Below are 19,590 nucleotides of genomic sequence, written 5' to 3'. Positions count from 1 at the left end.
GGAAACAATATGTTTTTTGTAAACATGTGGACGACGACCATGGATGTCGTATTATATTTCATATGCATCTGTAGATGTAATGTGACAAAAAATCTACAAAAATCTACCGATTTTTTGTCATAACTCGTTATTTTAAAAATGTCGTCTATAGACGTTCTGTTCATCAACGTGTTAAGAACTAAAAATATCTGAGAGAATAAAGTCAATGTATGATAGAAAAAGAATAGAAGAAAAGAATAGGATTTTGATTTTAAATTCGGCAAAATATGTTTGCAAGGCGAAAACATCGTGTTTCTTGAGAAAAATATTCCCATGAGGTCTTTTTGCGTAATCAGTTTCATGAGATACCGCAGAATAAGGTCCAAAAAGGTTATAATAAAGATATTAAAAATGATTGTTAACAGAAAAAAATACTCAAAACTATTTCACTAACACCAAAACTAGTTCTTCTCTGACTTGCTCGTCGATTTATTGCATTTCGATTTAATGTCCATGATTCAGCTCCTTAGTAAAGCACACTGTGTACATAACATATAATTAGCCTTATTCGGAGGGCCAATATCAGATCTTTGCTGCATAAAATCTTTTTCATTTTCACGAAGTTGGCACGTGCTTTTTCAATTCTCTCTTATTTCTGGAGTATAATCGTTATTTTCTGTGATTATCGTTCCCAGTAAATATATTTTTTACTCTCTCAGACTGCTGGCCGCCTACCGTTAATATTTCATTTGTATTGTTGTTCTTGCTGTACAATGGGGCATTCGATTCCATAGAACTCTGGACCGTATTAAACGGAATGAATAACGCAAGGAAGTCATCTAAGATTTGCCGATGACATAGTGCTCATAAGAAACAATACAGAAGAACCAATCTACATATTAAAGATGCTTAAACATGAATCTGAGAAAGGCGGTTTAAAAATGAATTTAAATAAAACAAAAGTGATGACAAACCAAAATATCAGAATCGACTTAGTTGGAAGTGAGATCGAAAGTGTCGAAGAGTCACACGATCAAACTAGGCAAACAGAATCAAACGGACGAGATAGCTATAAGAATCTGAATTACTTGGGCAGCAGTTGCAAGACTCAGTGATGTGTTGAAAAACAAAAAGATACCAATAAATCTAGAAAAAAGGATACTCAACAGTTGTATTCTACCAGTTATGACTTATGGAGTGGAGACGGTGACACTTACAGGGTTATCAGTCAATATATTAAGAACAACACAGAGGGCCATCAAACGAGCTATCTTAGGAGTATCTCTGAGAGAACATATTCGAAATGGGACGTACGAAACAGGACGAAGGTGGAATCTGTTAATGGAAGAATTGCGCAAATGAAATGGAGCTGGATAGGACAGGACACGTGCCACGGCAAAACAATGAAAGGTGGACGAGAAACATTTTACATTGGAGACCACGCGAGCATAGTCGTAGCAGAGGAAGACCACAAAGACGATGGCTAGATGACTTCAAAGCAAAAGTGGGGAAAAACTGGTACCAAATAGCACAAAACAGAGAAGAGTGGAGAACTCATGGGAGGCCTTTGTCCAGGAGTGGATGCAACCAGGCTAAAGAAGAAGTTATTGTTTTCTTTAGGGACATTCACTTAACAAGCTACATGTTTTTATGGATTCGGCTGCCTCTAGAGATGTATATTCTCGGGATGAATACAGTCACTTAACTTCCACAATATTATTGTCACTTACTGACCCGTCCGGACAAGCTCGTAAAAACCCATAACCTTTTTCAAACACAGAAACAATCCACACTGCTTTACTATATTTTTTATTTTGATAGCAATTTCTGGTTGTTCTTCGTTTCTTATCAGATAAAACAATTGTTCCAGATATCGTTATCGCGTTTCCTCTTTTTAGTTCTTTATCGATTATTATTCTGCCGCGCCGTTTTCATTTTCTAATATTCCATAATCTTTCTCTTCCTGCTCTTAAAGAAACTGTTTATTATATTTTTTTTCTTTCTCATTTAATTTATACCGATCCAGATTAGCTCCATATAACAGTTTTAAGTTCTACTTCCATCAGACTAATCAATACGTTTATTTAACATACCTATTATTAAGTGACAACACATTTTTTCTTTTGTCTTATTTATTTCTGTTGTTTTTGTACAGAGAAGAAATCAATATAGATGTAAGATTTTTAAAATTGATTGTTACCTATTATTCCTTGTATATTGATCCTTTTTTATTTTTAATATGAAGGTGAAAATATTTTTAACCTCTCCTCAATTAATTTTAGAAGTGGTTATTTACTGCTCTTACTCCATATCAAGTTACATATCGTCCAATTGTTTTCCCTTAAATTTAGCTCACCACAAATGCAAAAAGTAATGGACAATGAAAATTTTAAAGATAAAGTAATAATTTCAGTTAAAATCTTTAACAAACATAAAAGTGCGACAAAAGAGAAATACCATCGATGGTAGTTATTAGAAACACTATTTGACAAATGAAGACTGCTCCAATTCCAATTCAAAATATAGTCAAATACAAAGCTTCAGAGATACATGAAAAAATACAAATAAAAAAAGACAACTTTATGGTACTTAATAACATTAAAATGCCAATTGCCAACTAGGGTTTAATCGAAACAGAAAGTACCGGCCCTAAATATATCAAAATCTAATACGGCCAAGGGGACTGAAAATATTTCAACAAAAGTAGTTAAATTAATTTCAGAAGGTCACGTTGATGCGTTATAAATAGACGTTATAGTAGTAGGCTTATATTACCTACTAACATTAAAACATTTTGTTGTACAAAGTAATTGATATGGCAACGCTGTTAGGATAAAATTCTGTGTGACGCGATTGAAGCAGAAGGCACTGCTATCTATCGAACATAAATATTACCGATGGTGTAGATGGCGCCATGTCATGGCTGCACAAATTCTTAGCGGCAATTCAAGATATAATTCTTGTTTATCGAGATTTTTCATATGTTTAGGAAAAAATATTCAACATTTTATTGGAAATATTTTCCATTGTTACAGTTTTATATATGTTGTTATTGAAATTTTATCCAATTTCTTACCGGTAGCTTTATTATAAGCCGAAACATATTATTTTTTCCTACTGTGGCAAAACTGTACATTCAAAATTTTTAAAAAAATTCATAAGTATTTCCTAGGATTATATCTTTATGCTGTAAGAAAATTAACAAAATTGTATGTTTAGTTTTCCAGCTTTATACTTGAAAAAAAGGAGTTTTTTTGAGTTTTTTCGAAAACGAAAACATGAAGTTTGCTCAAAATTTGTCAAAATACTTCTAGTAATCACATATACCTTCTCAATTTTTTTCAAATTTTTTGAATGTGTAGTTTATTTTTGGGGGGGTTCAGATCAACCTTAACGGATTTCGCTAATTTTTTTTAATATCTTAGATATTTCTTTAGTATTTACACAGTTGTGCAAAGATTTAATTAAACTTCTTTTTTGTACTTATACCGGGTGGAAGAAAAGTAATGTTTTTCTTATGTTAAGTTTGAAACACCCTGTAGGGAGAACGAGGTACAATTCTGTGTATAGTTTGGAATCGTATTGTAGTCTTATGTTTTGTGAACATTTTGTTTTTTGAATCTCCCTGATATCTTTAGCTTTTTAAAGATAAAGAAAATAACAAAGAAAATAGGTGGTTTACTCCTTAACATGTATTTTAACTGAAACAAAACTAAATTAACACTAAAACATAACAGTTAACAAAACTTTAAAAACAGAAAGCACATAACGTAAACAGTTATTATCGACACCTATAAGAGGTATTTGTCGATCAGGTAAGCGGTATGCACAGCACAAGATAAGAGAGACGAGATTGTTTAATGGAGGCTCTATGTTTTGGGGTGAAATTTCTCTGAAAGTCATACGGACCCGGTGTCTATCTGGAGGCTCTTTAAATATCGAGAGGTACATTACCCATATTCTTTTTCTTTGAACACTCTTTCTCTTTCGCACTATATGTAGGAAATAATTTCGTCTTTGTGATATGATAACATGACCACCTCACGTATCGCAGTCGTCAGTTAAAACACATATTTAAAACCGTCTAGTTCCTTTGTTATTAATGATATCAGAGAAATTTAAAAAATAAATGGTTCACAAAAAATAAGACTACAATCAACAACATAGTGTATCAATGCATAAGCACCATTTTACCTTTTCCTCCCTAAAGGGTGTCTCAAACTCTTGTTTCGGTTAAAACACATGTTAAACTACAAAACCGTCTATTTTCTTTGTTTCTAAAGATATCAGGCACATTAAAAAACAAAATGTTCACAAAACATAAGACTATAATACGATTTCGATGCATAGTCATTATCGTACCTCGTTCTCCCCACAGGGTGTTTCAAACTTAACATAAGAAAAACATTTCTTTCCTCCACCCGGTATAAGTACAAAAAAGAAGTTTAAGTAAATCTTTGCACAAATGTGTTAATACTGAAGAAATATCTAAAATAGTAAAAAAAATTAGCGCGATCCGTTATTTAAATCACGAAAAAATCAACTATGAAAATGAGCATAAATTTTCTATATCCCTAACTTATGCCTCGCAGTATATTACGTATGGGATGTCTACAAGTTTCTTTACGCAAACATTCCTAGTTTGCAAATATTAAATAGAAAATAAACTTTCACAAAAATTACCCTTATTAAAATACACGATTCTTTATTATCTACTTTTTGTTGGGACCAATCATTTTCCTTTCTGTAAATAAAGACCAGTTTCTTATTAATCTAAAACTATTGTCTTTTGGCACCTTATGCAAATTTACTATTTGAATTGGGAATAAGCCACGATATTAGTTGATGTTTGATGTTTCGGCTTCCACTTCTGAACATTTTCATAACGATTTCAGAAGTAGAAGTCGAAACGTCAAATAAATTTAATTTCTAACTAACATTGTGATTTATTCCCAATTAAAATGGTAAATTGGCTACGAGACCGCACTGTAACTAGTATTTCCTCCGTGTATACAATTTGCTTACAACATCAGCTTCAAACAAAATCTCAATTGGTACATCGCTGAGCAAAGATACCTAGGTTCGCAAATAAATAATAGAAAATAACTTTTAATGGCACGAAAAATTTCTACTATTAAAAATACACAATACACCCACACACAGCAAAGTAAATCCCAGCTCCAGTTTAGAAAAAGTTTTTATTTCTTTCTAAAATAGAATATAACTACTCTACATCTTAAAAAGTCGTAAAAATTAATTAGTTCATATCAGCACTAGACAAATGCTAGAGAAACGAAACTTATGGCATGCTTAATTATGAAACCTCACTTATGTACCCAATTTTTAAAAACACAAATCCTCCGAATTATATTTTGCATAGACTTTACTCGATACATTTTTTAGTGTAAACCACCGTGAAAACAGGTGGCTGAAAGGTAAGACCTTTGTTGGCGGCTAGAAAGATAAAATGTTGGGGCGTGAATGGTCTAGTAGTACGACTAGAGGTACCACAAAGTAGTACCACTAGAGGTACTACAATTCAGAGCGTGAATGGCTTGCTTTAGCTATTTACAAAAAAATTGTGAGATATTGATTTGTTTAAGTGAAATACGACTTTAAAAATTGAAATGTCTAATCTTTCAGACGGCTATATTGAGAATGAGCTCTAGACAGGACGTTGCACTTGCGTATATAATTAAGTAGTTTGTTTTATTGGCATGTTTTATTTGTGTACCGTTAATGTTGTTGACCAATCCTTTTATTTGTGAAGTCAATATGCTTCGATTTTAATCTGTTAAATTTAATGAGCCATTTTCTTGTCTACATGAAAATTTTGTTAATCACAGATTGAACTTTTTACCATAACGATAACACCACTGTGACTCTCAAATCTGACGGATTGGCCATGGAGGCCATATTGTCAGCGAAAGTTGTCATTGTGCTCTCAAAACATTCCGTTGCCCTAGTTATAATTCGATTTATTTCGGAGTATGTGTGTGTGAGTGTGTGTGTGTTTGAAGAGTTGGCTTGGAAGCTAGTCCGTTAGCCACAGAATAGTAATAAAGGTTATTGGTTTTTAAATAATATATCCAACTTTAAAAAGAAAGTTACATATTGGCTCAAATATTTCTCTACTGTCTAAAGAAAGTAAATGGGTGATGTTTATGGGAGTCTGAATTTTAAGATCTGATAATTTTAAATAGACCTGATCTGTTTCATACTTATGTTTACCGCACTTGAAAAGAATATGGTTGATGTCACATTGTGATATATTATCACATAAGCATAACCCAGAAGGGATAATATTTAACTTAGCTAAGTGAGCTGGGAATGCGCCGTGATTGGTTTTCAGACGAGTTATTGTCGCTGTAGTCTTCTTCGACATTGCGTATTTAAAAATATAGGGAATATCTTGTGGTAAGGTAGGGTGGATAGTATAATACTGATTATTTGAGTTCGCTGCTACTTTTTCCATTTTTCTTTCCATTTTATTAAAGTTGTGTTATTATAATGTAGCTGTAAGTCATCCAGTGTGAATATAGGTAAATATAATCCGGCATGGGTAGCATCATTAGCGAGCTGGTCAACCATTACATTTCCCTTGATGCCGGTATGACTTTTTACCCAAATAACTGTAATATATTTATTATATATTTTATTTTTGATGGCACACAGAATACTATTTCTTTTATGTTGAGTCATATTTGAGTTTAATTCTTTAATGACCGATAATGAATCTGATAATATAACTGCTTTATTTAATTTGTGTAAATCTACCAATCTAAGGCTTTTTCTATTGCTACCGCTTCAGCAGTATATATTGAACAATGCGATGGAAGTTTATTTTTCAAGGATTCGCTTTTATGTGGAATGTAAACTGCACAGCCTGTGGCACCATCCTCTTTTTTGGAACCATCAGTATATATTATAACGTGATCATTATAGTCACTCAATATGGATTTAAGTAAGACAGAGTTTATTTCTGGAGATTCTGTGAACTTTGGTATAATGACTTTTGGTTTATTTAACATTACCTGAAAATCACCTCTATATATTGGTAATCTTTTTTCCATACCATAGATGTTAGAATAATCGTGAGTTTCTAAGAAAGTATCAGCAAGTGGGGGAGAATTTTTTATGCGCCAATAATTATTTGAAAGATTTTCAGTTGGTAACTCATACAGTTGTCTAAGTAGATTATTATTATTTAATCTTAATTCAAAATATGTTTAATTGCCATCATTTCTCGATGATTTTGAAGAGGCATTTCGTTACTTTCAGCAAGTAGAACAGGGCTAGGAGTAGACTTCATAGTGCCCAAGCATATTCTTAGACATTTGAACTGAATGCGGTCTACAGTCAATAAATGTGTTTTACTGGCAGCACCATACAGAATGAACCATAGTCTACAATAGATCGCACGTAGGCTCTGTAAAACATCAGTGCAACTTTAGGGTCAGCACCCCATCTACGATTAGTGACACATTTAAGGATATTAATACCTTTTTCACTCCTGCTTTTTATATATGCAACATGTTTTGACCATAGAGGTTTTGGATCAAGAAGAATGCCAAGATATTTGTATTCTTTGACAATATGGATATCATATCCAGACAGTTTTATTTTGTCAGGCGTACGAATCCTATGTCTAGTGAATATCATCATGGCTGATTTGTCAGGGGAAATGGTCAGCGCATGATTTGTTACCCAATTATTAGTCTTATGCATGATAAAGTCCAGAGCCTCCAGGTAATCAGTATACGAGTTACGCTCTGTATAGATGCATATGCCATCGGCGTATTGAATGCAATTAATTGAATGATCAAAAATGCCATGAATACTTGCTGAAAATATGTTGAACAATAACGGACTTAAAACTGATCTTTGCGGTAGACCTCTATGAGCTATTCTAGGACCATGTAGTTGGTTTAAATGATCTTTAATATATATAACACGATTATTATAAAGATGAACAATATTAGAAGCTATATTTTGAGGTAATCCCATATCATAAAGTTTTTTATGTAACATGGTTAAATCAACAGAATCATATGTCCCTTTTAGGTCTAAAAACAAACAAGCAGGATAGTTGTTTCTGGAAAACGTTATTTGAACGTCTGTGACTAAATTTGATATTGCATCAAGTGTTCCAACACCAGACCTAAATCTGTATTGTGTACTTGGGAGAATACTATAATGTTCTATAAGCCATTCTAACCTAATCTTAATCAGTCTTTCGAATGTCTTACATATGCAAGACATTAATGATATCGGTCTATAAAAAGAGGAGAGTCTTTTATCTTTATTAGGTTTAAGAATTAAGCAGATAACTATTTCTTTCATATGATCTACATATTTTCCATTGAAAAGCCAATCGTTGAAAATTGTTAGTAGACTTTGTTTACCTATAAGAGGTAATTCATATATAATGTTATAAGTAATTTGATCGCGCCCCGGAGTTGAGGAATTAGAAGACTTGAGTGCAGCCTCAAATTCTTCCATATCAAAACTTTTCTCGAAAATATTGAACTTATAAGTTTGACTGTTATTCTGAATAGGAAGATCAACATATGGCGGAGCAAATTTGTCGAGCAACTGTTCTATTAGTTCATTTGATAGAGGATATCTTCTGGAATGAAAATTTTTATTCACCAGTTTATTAACAAAATTCCAAATTTTACTGATGGGAGTGTTTTTGTTTATAGTATTGACAAAGTTAATCCATGAATTTTTTTGTTTGTTTGTAAACAAAAGTTTACTTCTGGCTTGAATATGTTTATATTTAATATAGTTTTCAAAATTCGACACTTTTTGTAATTTTTGTATGCAAGTTTTCGAGAATTTATCATATCTTTACATTCATTATCCCACCAGACTGAAGTTCTAGATTTTGGCTGAAAAGAGTTTTTGATATTCATAGAATATGAGGCAGCATCATCAATTGTCTTTAAAAGGAAGTCAAAACGCTCCTCAGGAGTGATATTATTAAATATATTTTCAGTCAATGTTTTTTTCTATATGATATTTAAAGATATTCCAGTTTGCCGAAGACTCTTTCCATTTAGAGGAAGGAATTATTGTGCATGGTTGATATTCCAGGTCAATAGTGATTAGTATAGGTCAGTGAGTTGAACCCAGTGTATCAGGGACTGGATCCCATGTAGTGTATCCAATTAGATTGGATGTAACAAGGGATAGATCCACCATTGATGGAAGTTCATTGGGTCTTGTTACTTTGGTCGGTCTACCGTCGTTTAGCAAAACTAAATTACTGTTATCTAACGCGTCCACTATACACTTACCCTGTGCGGAATCTTTTAAGGAACCCCACCTACTGTGGTGTCCATTGAAATCCCCACCAACAAAAACCTTACCGCTAAATTGAGTAAAAAGTTTTTCCCAATCTCTACAAGTAACTATTACTTTAGGAGGTTTATAAAAATGCAAACAACTACTAATTTTATTTGTTCTATAAAAACTGCACACGTTTCAATACCTTTATTAAAGTTTTTAGTTACTTTAATTTCAGTAAAACAAAGATTATTTGATATGAGGATGGCTAAACCATCGAAACCATCAGGTCTATCAGTTCTGACAATGTAATAACCTGTTAAAGCAAATTTTTATTTTGAGAAAGCCATGTTTCATGAAGTAAAATGACATCAACTACATTGTTTTCTAGATAACTAAGTAAACTAGATTTATGTTTATTTATAGATTGACAGTTCCACTAAAGTATGTTAAACGTCCTATTATTCCCCATCACTTCCAGTGTTTATTAATTTGCCCAACATTTTTTCAATTTCTTCATTTTTATTTTTTTGTAAATTAGGTAAAAATATTTTAGGGTTAATTTTCTTGATAATATTTTCTATCAAAGCTGGGATTTCATTAATTATTTTGCATTCTATTTTGCAAGCCATAAACTCGTCCCGGTAAGGATTGGGGATTATGGGTTGGGATGAGGTATTTTTAGTTTTGTGAGATCTTGGAAAAGTTGGAGGTTTTTCGGCCGCAGTAGGAGAGACAGCTTTACGCTTGTTTCCTGATTTTTTAAAAGCAGGTACATATTATGATTGATTTTGCTTTGGGCCATCATGGACGTTGGGAGTTAAAGAGGGAAAATTTTCTATAGTATTTAGAATATCGAATCTATTATTTGTAGTTATCTTGGCGTATGACGGATTATTAGCTATGGTTTCTGCCTCTTTAAAAGTAGTATTTTCAAAAGCCTTGATTGATTTGATTTTGTATTAATGTTTAAATATAGGACACTGTTTAGAGAGAGAGTTGTGTTCAGAGGAGTTGCAATGTAAACAGAATAGTGAGTTAGTACATGTTTCATTATTATCGTGTATTTGACTACAGTTTTTGCAACGATTTGTGGTTGAATTGCATTGCCGAGCAGTATGGCCGAACCGAAAGCAAAAAAAGCACTGAACAACTGGGTATATATACAGTTCAACATTAAACCTAACCAAGTCTAATTTAACAGTCTTAGGAATGCTATTTCCTTCAAAAGTTAATATTACCATCTGGCGAGGAACAAGAACTGTTTCGTTATCAGAATCGATTATTTTTCTTTTCAACTTTTTTATTTAGATAACTTTTTTATCCGAAACAATATTTTCCAAAATATACTTTTCTTCCAAAAAGTATCACATTCCCTGATTATTCCCTTTTTTTGGACAAAAAATGATGGAATATACACAACAAGTTTATTGCTCTTAATAAGCTCGTGTTCGACTAGAGAATTTGCGCAAGTATAAGTTTTAAAGATTACCGTCACCTTATTTCTACCTACAGATTTAATGTCTAGTACATCATGTTTGAAAAACTGGTTCTTAAATAAATAGTGACCGACGTGGACTGCCGTTAAACGAGTCAACTATTTATCTATAGACTCACAAAAAACATAGTAATGGCCTGAATCATTTGGTTTATACCTATGATTTAAATTTATTTATGTTTTTTCTTCCGTTTCCATTGAGGATGTATTACTCTGGGGTGGTTCAGCATCACCCCCCGAGTCACTTATAATAGTAAATATTTAGATCCTAGCTTTTATTTGTAGACTGGTTTTTTTCTATATTCAAATAAATTACCCACAAACTTATTAATGACACTAGTAAAGGACACCGGCACAGATATCGATATCGACTCACACCTGTTCACTGTCCAACGAATACTGAATTTTTCGGAGTACGAATCCTCATATTTTATATGAAAAATGTATGTTACTGAAATATGATTATAAAAGTTCATAGAAATTATCAAGAAGTAATGATGGATTAAACTTTCATACCATATCTACTCAAGCAAATACCTGTGCAACATCAAGAAAAATGCAATAAAACATACCTTTGTTTTTAATGTTTCCGAATATCATCTCTCGATACATTTGGTCAATGGTCGAGTGATTATTCCGAGGTTTGAGACGTTTCAATGTTATTTTTTCTCAAACAACTTGGATGTAATTGGTAATAGTGAAATGGGTCCATAAGATTAAATTAACTGCATTATGTATGATTACCTATATAAAAATAAAACTTGGTATAAATGTTGATTATTTTTTTCAGATGACGAATTAATCTTTAGAGATCAATGGGGAGGAATTAGTATATTGAATGCCTTCAACTTGACAGTGAGGACCATTATGTCAAACCAAACATTTGTGAGTATATTGATCAAATATAAAAATTTCTTTAAATCGAATTGGTAATCTGACATCTCACATTACATTATTTATTTTCATAAATTTCCGAAAGTGCCATTTGTAAAGCCGGCCATTCACGACACTGCGGCGTCGTTCAATTTTATTAAATTCGACTAATTGACAAAAGTTTTGATCGTATGTGACCGCGCATTCAACAAAATCGTTACAATTTTACTACAGAGAGACTGGCCTATCTCACGGTTCTTAGACATATTACGGTTGCCCAGATCGACGGTGGTGGGGAGACTTCAATTTTTGACTTTACGTTACAAGAATACAGAATCGCATATGTTTAAATGATTTTCGACCATTGAATGTGTGTTATTGTGTATATATGCAGTATTTTTGTTAGTATTAAATAAGAAGACAAATAATACACATTTTATCTTATAATCGTAAAACGGGCCATAGGAAACTAATTGTAAAATTTTAAACTGTGGAATTCCTGCTTCCCTAATTATTTAGCATCAAAAGTCATGAGATAATATTTGTAGAGAATTGAAATCTGTATTAAAATCAAAAGTTAAAATTGTTCTACGATTTAAACACATTCCAGAATTTTGAAAAATGTAATACATTTGCCACAGTTGGTATGTGTTTAAAAGTTAGGCCAAACGTTACTATTTAACTGACTGTGCTCACACCATTGACTGAATAAAAAATCTTTATTATTATTAGTGTATTATCAACTGTATTGCTTATAATGATAAAATAAAAATATTGACATTTCAAAAATGTAAAAATAATAACTTCATTGTGACATTGCACTGTGTGTGGCCTAATTTTGGGCTGAAAAACGTATTATTATGCATTTTTACTAAATTTTGGATTATGTCTAATTCGTAGAACAATTTTAACAGTTGTTTTCAATACAGATTTCAATCCTCTACAAATAGTTTCTAATGTCTTTTGATGTAAAATAATTAGGGAAGCAATAATTCAACAGTTTAGAATTTTACATTGAGTTTCCTATGGCCCATTTTCCAATTCACCACCCGGTAATATCCCAGTTTACTTTATATTTTTGTATTTGTAATTTGGGTGTTGTTTCCCGTAAACACTTATTTTGAATTATTCATGAAAGTAGTACATCGTTCCGATTGCAGGAGTTTAAATAAGAATATATATTTATAAGGTAGCTTAAAACCTTAAAATTTAATTATGTGTTAACGTAATAATAATGATGATATTTCAGAATGCCAGGTACAGGCTATAAATAAAAGGCTGAAAATTAAAGAGAAGTGTGATTTTTAATTGCAAATATTTCATTCAAAAGAAACTTTTTATTTACTCTAAGGGACTTTCGGCCCTCGGTAATAACGTAATCTTTCATTCTGAGTTTAAATTTTTCTAAAATACTTATTAGTTTTCTCAGGATTCGAAAAAAATCATATTATGATTCAAATTACAGTACACTCGTGACGTAATCGCACCCTTAATGTTCATTGGTTAGTCGATCTGGGTAACCGTAGTCATGTCTAAGAACCGTGGGCCTATCTGCTGCAATACCTACTGCAGAATTGATATCATCGGCGATTTTGTCGAACGACACCGTAGTACCGTGAGTGGCCGGCTTAAAGCTTGTTGTTGCTTGTTTGGGTTTATATGACTGCGGACACTAAATACATTCGCCTTTGTAAAGCTTATATCCATTATTTTTAAAATTTTCTTTCTTTGTCCATTCTATGTCCATTCTTTATAAAAAGTTCTGCATAGCCCAAAACATAAGAAATAACATATAACAAATATTAAAATTGATTCTTGTTTAAGAGTGAAGTGTCTTTACCTTTGACAATTACGAAAATTATAATAAATGAAAGATGTGTTTATGGTAGGGGAGCAAAGTATGCTAAATGTGTAGTCACTCGAGCGCTTTGGGGACATATTGGGTTGTGAAAAGTAGGTCATATAACCAAAAAAATTTAAGTAAAGTTTTCCATTTTAGTGAGCATTTTCAACTTTTTAATTTAATTTTACATTTCCAACAATCGTTTTTTTAGATTATAGCGCCATCTATCCATAATTCGAAAAGATTCGAATAACAGTTACTTATTTTTAGGTAAGGAATCCAAATCTGCAATAAAATATGGGGGCTCCAATTTAAGATTTTGATGTAACCCCCATCCCACCCCGTGGGGGTTCGTGTTTGGTGCCGTTCGATAGATTTTTCAAAAATATTGAATAAGTGAATTTTTCAGTTCTTCGATCTGATGTTCATTTCGCGAAATATCGCGGGATTCGTATTTAAAATATTAAATCTAATCCCACCCCTCTCCGTGGAAAGTCATGTTTGGTATCATTCGATAGATTTTTGAAAAATATTGAGTACGTTTTTTTTTAGTTTTTCGATCTGTCATTCATTTCGCGAAATATTCGCTTTTTTCTTGTGAAACTTTGGGAATCACCCATTTCCTTACGCCCCGTTCAAATCGTCAGGTTTTGGAAATATACATTGTTTTCCATGTACTTAACTTACCTAATCTTTATCTGACGATTTTGAGTTTTTCCTAAGAATAGATATTTTATTTCGGTCCCTCCTTAACGAATTCCCCTGCATTAGGAGCCAATATATACACACACCCAAACTAATATGGAATCATCTGATATTTCTTACTATTTCGTGCGAATTTAAAAAAAACAAACACACGAAGTCTAACAATATTTATTTTAAAGCAATTTAGCAACAAATACATAACAAGTAAATAAAACAATAAAGTATTTAACAAACAAATTGAAAGTCGTTGTTTTAAAGTCAATAGCATACAAAATTTTAATGCAAAACGAATAATGTTTAAATTGTTTTTATTCATTTTTTTTATATTTTGTGATAGTCAGTGTTATGACCTCTAGTTCTTATGCAAGCTTCAGTTTGCGTGGGCACGCTCCTAATCAAATTATCAACATTTTGTTGTGGTAGGTTGCTCCATACATTAAGAGGCGCTTGTACCAGACGTGCAGTGTTTTGTCGATTATCCCGGCGAGCTCTAATTTTTCTTTTAAGCATATCCCACAAATACTCTATAGGATTAAGCTCGGGTGCGCAAGCAGGCCACTCCAAACAAGCAATACCTTCTGCTTCAATGATGTCTCTAGTCACTCTAATGGTATATAGAGGTTCATTATCATGCAATAATAGTATATTGTGCAACAAGTGCAGAAAGGTACTAATTTCTCACGAGTTTGAAAAGTTGCGGTACGAGCGCAAGCGAGTGCCGCAATTCAAACGAGTGAGAAATTACCTTTCTGCACGTGTTTCACACTATACTTTTTCTACAAGCACAGTTTTTCCTAAAAATAAAAATCACAATTTCCAAACGACGATTAATTATAATAGGTACCTATGTGATAAATTTTAAACTGTATTTAATTAATACCTACTAATCAATTTAAATTCCTTATACCTAAATAAATTGCACAGAAATCCGTTAAAAAATTAATGCACTGCCTTAATTTGTTTAAATTTAAACAATTATTACACATTATTGACATTATATTTATGCAGTCACGGATTTACACAAAACCTACTTCATTCGACGACTCTTGCACAGGTTGCTAAATCCTTATTGGTTATTTGATAATTATAAAATGTTTAATAAGAATAAAATTGTAAAATAAAACAGTTGTAACATCCATAATTTAGTTTCTATGCTATAGTTAAATATAATAATTGTCTTATAGGTTATATACTTGTCTAAAGTTTAACCACGGATGTAAACAGAATATAACGTTACTCAGAATGCGGTAGTCCACGGATGTAAACAGAATATAACGTTACTCAGAATGAGGTAGTCAACTGTGCAGAAAAGAACTTTGCGGCACAGAAACGTCACTTTGCGGCACAGAAACGTCACTTTTCTGCACACTAATGTCAAATATCTTATACTGTGAGAAAATATCAAGTTTGCTAACATAAAACCGTGCAGAAAAGTGCACTTTGAATAGTGGTTGTAGAAAAAATTAAATTTTCTCCTGTTACACCTCTCCAGGGCCTGACTACACGTTATCAACATACCTTTGAGCGGTTAAAGTTGATCAGATGAAAATTAAAGAGTTTTTTTACGGATCACAATTTCTCTCCAGAATATCCCCTTGTATATTTGTGAACAGATCTGACAGTTTTCATTATTGCTTGTCTTCCTCGACCTCTACGTGCACGATTTCATGGGTCATCTGATTTTACACTTTTTTTGAAAATAGCACATTTTGTCAATTCCCAATGTTCCAGTTTTGGTGGTGAAGACACCAATTTAGGCTATCAATCTTGTGCTGCCTGGATAACTCAGGAACCCATAACTATCTGCTGCTGTATACTTCTTCATACGAACTCTTCTTCTTATCGTTTCAACTGAAAGAGTTACACCTGTAGCTTCCAAAGCTGTCTTTGGAGCTGCAGGTGAGAAATGGTTGGGTGTCTTCCAGCTGATTGGGCAACTAAACAATCCTGGAGAGCGGTTATTATTTTGGCGACTTTCCCTTGCTTTATTTTTGAGCATTCCTAGTTCCTGTTACCTAGCATAGGTTTTAGAGAGAACGCCATGTATTACGCCAGGTCTACAGCTATGTCCCTCTGAGAACATTACGTTCTCCACAAAACCAATAATATTTCCTCGTTGTAAGTTCTATAACCCGACATCAGGCATATTTTCGTTTTTGGACGCAAAAGTTAGTTTCTTTATTTTCGTTCAATTTGCAACTCAAGCAAATAACCTATACCGTACCGAGATGTACTATCCGAGTGTCTTATATACTTGTTTATTTTCAATAAAAACCTTTATTCTTCGCAACAATAACAAGTTTTTTCAAAAGAAATAAATATTACTTTGAAATACATGGTGATTCCATATAAGTTTGGGTGTGTGTAGGTAGGGGTACATTTTCAGGGCACAAGGTTTCTCTCCATGTAATAATCTGACGCGCTCGAGTAAGTACAAAAATCCCCGCTTGGGATCCCCTACCATTAGAACTAAAAACAACTTTTAAATTCAACATTACCGATTTACATCAAAAAACGATTTTATTTAACATTTGCTCTTCGATGACGTTGAAAATTTAAGTTTACAGATTGATTCAATCATTTAATAATCAAAAAAGGAATAAAACAATTATTATAAATAAACTTTCATTTAAATATCTACTGTTATCAGAAAAATGTTTTCTTAACCTTTAACTACCCGCACATCAAGTTATAACATAACTACACGCGTAACGTACTTTATACGCCACAAAAAAATACACTTAAAAACAACAGATTTGTTTATTTTTTTTTTGAAAAAAATACATTTAGTTGTTTTTTATAAACCTTATTCAGCATCAGTGAATACTTGGAGTTCCTTCTCAGTAAGCCAATTGGGATTTATAACTGGAATCATGGAATAACTGGATTCCATGATAAATAAAATTACTAATAAAAAATTTTTTGAAATGTGATTTTTACAGAAGAAAAAATATTGTTTATAAAGAAAAATATATTTTGTGCTATAATGACTAAAAAAACAATTGAAATATGAACTTATCTTACTACTTATATTAATATAATCGTGGCGTATATTGTCCACCACCGGAAACAACAAATACTAAACTGTAAATTACGATCTTCCCAGAACGCCGATTATAACGAAACTAAAACAAAATTGTAAAGCACATTCCAGTGATAGGTTAGAGCAGGGGTGGCGAACGTGCGGCCGTAAGGCCGCATGTGGCCTTTTCTTGCCCAAGTTGTGGCCTTTTCATAAATTAAAAATTATAAAAATTTTACGATACTAAACGATAAAAAAAAGTTTTTGCACGATTGATCATTTTTAACTGTTTACCGTGACAGATTTTACGTCAGTAGGTGACATTTACTAGCAACTCGACGGTAAGTAATCCAACTCGACGGTAAGTACTCCAACTCGACGGTAAATAATTCATTTACCATCGAGTTAAACAATCTCTTAATTTTAATTTATTTTTTGAAAGAATAAAGAAAACTCACGAAATATTTATTAATATTGAAACTTATGGTACAATTTGTTAAATTATTTAATGAAATCCCACTTGTTTGGGCTGTGGTTTCACTTCTAACAGAAACTCCTGCAGAATCGCATACATTAGTAGTATCCAACATTCTTTCTCTTCAAATACGCGATCAAAGTTGAAAACTTGGAAATATCAATGCCATCATAAAGAAAAACGGTGGATTTAATCATTGAATATTCTGCCCAGAGGCTTCCAGGAGCTTTCAACTGCATATGTCTTTGAACGAAATATGCCGATAGAGTCTTTTCTTCGATTCTTAAATTCTTGCCTTCGCACCATTTTTTAAAAGTTTAGTAGGTATTTTGATAACGGATTTTGGATTTTTCGGGAATAATTGCGGAACACCCTTCTTCCCAAGCCCGTTCAATTTCTTCAAATTCACTTTCGCTCATATTTTAATTTATAATAATCAAAATTGTACTTAAAATTATTGACAACTAAATAAACACTCAATTCTCCATTGTTGTTATGCACCCTAGTTACTACCTAACAACCAAAGTATCTATCTTGATAAAATGAATGAAACTAGTCAATATGACGAAAATGTTTAATTTTATAATTTATAATGGTATCAATCGTGCAAAAAACGTTATAAGCATGTCGAACGTTAAGGTAACCGATCTCTGACAATAATTGGAGTCCTAGCTCCTCTCCTCCTCCAAACAATTGTCTTCGATCGGTATAAAACCCTTACCGTTCTCCATACTTAATATACTATTACGATACTAAAAATACCATTAGTAATCATTTATTCAAACAAAAAAATTGTTTCAAATACCGTTCAATTATTATTGTAGAAGTGCTCAAATGCTTACATCCAGAAATCAGACATCTTGGAGAACTTCAGAATAAAAATTTGTGAAGCAGGGTTAAATATAAGTAATTTAGTAAGTGTGTGTACCGATGCTGCACCAGTCATGGTAGGAAAGCGAGAAGGTTTCATTTCGTTATTAAAAAAAGAATATGCTAATTTAGAAAACTTGATTTCTTTTCATTGTATTTTGCACCAACAAAACCTATGTGCTAAGTCGGCTAGTTTGAACGATACTTTAGAAAAAATAATTGGTATTGTAAATTTTATTCGATCAAGTTCAATGCGTCATCGTCAATTTCGAGATAAAATAATGTCAGATAATGACACATTCAATGGAGACTTACCATATCATAGCAAAATACGTTGGCTATCAAGAGGACAAGTTTTGCTAAAAATATTCACCCTGCGTCAACAAATAATTAAATTTTTTGAAGAACAAAAGAAATATTGCGATTTATCAGATAAATAATTTTGTAGAAATTCTGCCTTTTTGTGACATGACAATGAAGCAAAATGAATTAAATTTAAACTTGCAGGGAAAAACTAAATATATATACGAAATGTGGCAAAAAATTCAAGCTTTTCGAAAACAACTTTTATTCTTTAAATCTTTAATAAGTCGATTAGAAATTTCTAAAGAACATTTCCCACAGTTATCGGAAATTATGATGGAGCAAAATTATTCCCCTCAAAATTTGGATGAGTATGTTTCTGTTCTGGATATATTAATTGAAGAATATAATAAAAGGTTCTCAGATTTTGAAAAACTTGTCACACTTAAATTAACTTTCGAACCACACCTTGTTGATATCGACGTAGCGCCCAAAGAATATCAAATGGAATTATTTGAGATAGGAGAAGATAATATCTTCAAATCACAATTCGATTCAAAAAAGATCCTATTGAAATATGGAAGACTGCAGTTATTTATCCTCATCTAAGACAACACGCACGAAGAATTCTTTCATGTTTTGGAAGTACATATTGTTGCGAGGCAACATTTTCATACATGACTCAAATTAAAACCCGCCTAAGAAGTCAAATAAGTGATGTTCATTTGGAA

This window comes from Diabrotica virgifera, chromosome 2 (assembly GCF_917563875.1).
Source record: "Diabrotica virgifera virgifera chromosome 2, PGI_DIABVI_V3a".
In the NCBI taxonomy this organism is placed as follows: Eukaryota; Metazoa; Arthropoda; class Insecta; order Coleoptera; family Chrysomelidae; genus Diabrotica; species Diabrotica virgifera.
The sequence above is the reverse complement of the archived record's forward strand: the minus strand, read 5'-3'. Positions refer to the sequence as shown.